Genomic DNA, 2,004 nt, shown 5'->3' with positions numbered 1-2,004 from the left:
TGCATATTCCGGGGTGTGATCAGCCGGCTGTAATATTTCAACACGCTGATGACACCACTCTAACAGTAACTGATACTAATTCTATTAAGTCTGCTTTATCGACCGTATCTGTTTATTGCTCTGCATCAGGTGCCAAGATAAATGCCGAAAAGTCTGGAATTCTTTTGGCCGGAAGTGCTATTTTAAAAATTGATGATAACATTCCTGTAAAAGTTGTAGACGGAGCTTCCAGATTTTTGGGAATTTATCTTGGCACTGATGCTAGAGAATGTGAACGTTTAAATTGGGATGCAAAGGTTTGCAAAATTCAGAAAGTTTTAAATATGTGGCGCCAAAGGAAACTTAATCTCAGAGGTAAGGTTTTAATTGTAAATATTGTTTGTCTTAGTGTTTTATGGTACCCACTGAGAGTGTTAGATATGCCTGTTTGGGCTTTAGAAAAAATCAAAAAGTCCATCAAATCTTTTATATGGGATGGAAATCCACCATTAATTAGTTTTAAAACATTAATAGGTGATCAATCAGATGGTGGTTTAAACTTAACTGATATCAAATCGAAAGAAACTGCTTTCAGAATTGTTTGGTTGTCCAAATATTTACTTTGATCAACAGATGCGGTATGGAAATATTTAATGACGTATTTTTTAAGCCAATATAGAAGTTTTTTATGTTCTTTTGAGCTACTTTTCATCAAATACTCTGATTTTTATCTGAAGAAGTTACCCCCATTTTATCAAAGTATGCTTAAGGCTTGGAATATTTTTTGTAAGGGAACGAGATCATTAACACACTCTTATTCTAATGTTTTAAATCAGCCAATTTTTGATAACCCGAATATAGTAGATAATGATCGTTCATTATTTTTCCAAAACTTTGTTGACGCGGGCATTGTTAAAATTTCGGATATATGCGTTAAAAATGTTTTTTTACCATCTGATGATATTTTTATGTATATTAGTGATCACGTTCCCAATTCCTCTCAGAAAAGAGTTTTGACCCAATACACGACTATTATTAAATCAATTCCTGTCGAATGTAGTTTTGAAATTTCAAAATGAATAATCTGTGATATATGAATATTTCTATTTTAAGCTCTTGTATTTTAAACTTTTAGATTTGTAATTTATATGCAACCTGATTTTATAATCCTGTTATAATTGTTTTACATGAATAAAAAAAAAAAAAAAAAGCACTTGGGTATTACAATATGTCAGATATATTCAGGCCACTTCCCTTAGATATCGTCGATGATATAGATCAATTTGCAATCAGTATACAAAATATAGTGATATGTATTTACGAAAAATACCGCTACGAGCAGGATTTGAACCTGCGCGGGAATATCCCATTGGATTTCGAGTCCAACGCCTTAACCACTCGGCCATCGCAGCTGGGACTTTTTCGGTCCAATAAAGCAAGGGCCTCATACTTTTAATATGCGATATATAAAGCGATGAGAAAAACTAGAGCATGTGCAGAAGTGTCTTGTTGAAATTCAACTACAAGTTCAGCACTTGGATATTCCAATATGTCAGATTTATTCAGGCCACTTCCCTTAGATATCGTCGATGATATAGATCAATTTGCAATCAGTATATAAAATATAGTGATATGTATTTACGAAAAATACCGCTGCGAGAAGGATTTGAACCTACGCGGGAATATCCCATTGGATTTCGAGTCCAACGCATTAACCACATTTTCGGTCAAATAAAGCAAGGGCCTCAAACATTTCATATGCGATATATAAAGCGTAGGTTTACAGTAACGGTATTTTATTTCATCAGTAAAACTAAAACATAACAGTAACAAAATATTCGAGTTCAACACCCTCTGTGAAGCTCACAGAATTCCATACTGAAACTTTGTATGGTTAGATCAAATTCTTCTGTAATTAAGTTGTTCCCATCATCATTTGTTCGCCGACTGTCTTCTCCTGATAGATCCGAAATGATACCATTTACACAATGTTGTATTTCATTCCACCTCTTATCACGAGGGATG

At 33.8% G+C, this 2,004-nt stretch overlaps 1 protein-coding gene across 1 annotated transcript in view; it reads left to right on the top strand.

The window, feature by feature from the left end:
* The window catches only part of LOTGIDRAFT_161979 (hypothetical protein), a gene marked incomplete at both ends in the record, with an annotated part of 7,983 nt that overhangs the window by 1,445 nt on the left and 4,534 nt on the right, over positions 1–2,004 (top strand). The gene's annotated exons all lie outside the window — the stretch shown is intronic.

The sequence above is a fragment of the Lottia gigantea genome (assembly GCF_000327385.1).
Source record: "Lottia gigantea unplaced genomic scaffold LOTGIsca_31, whole genome shotgun sequence".
NCBI classification, from domain to species: domain Eukaryota; kingdom Metazoa; phylum Mollusca; class Gastropoda; family Lottiidae; genus Lottia; species Lottia gigantea.
The sequence above is the reverse complement of the archived record's forward strand: the minus strand, read 5'-3'. Positions and strand labels throughout refer to the sequence as shown.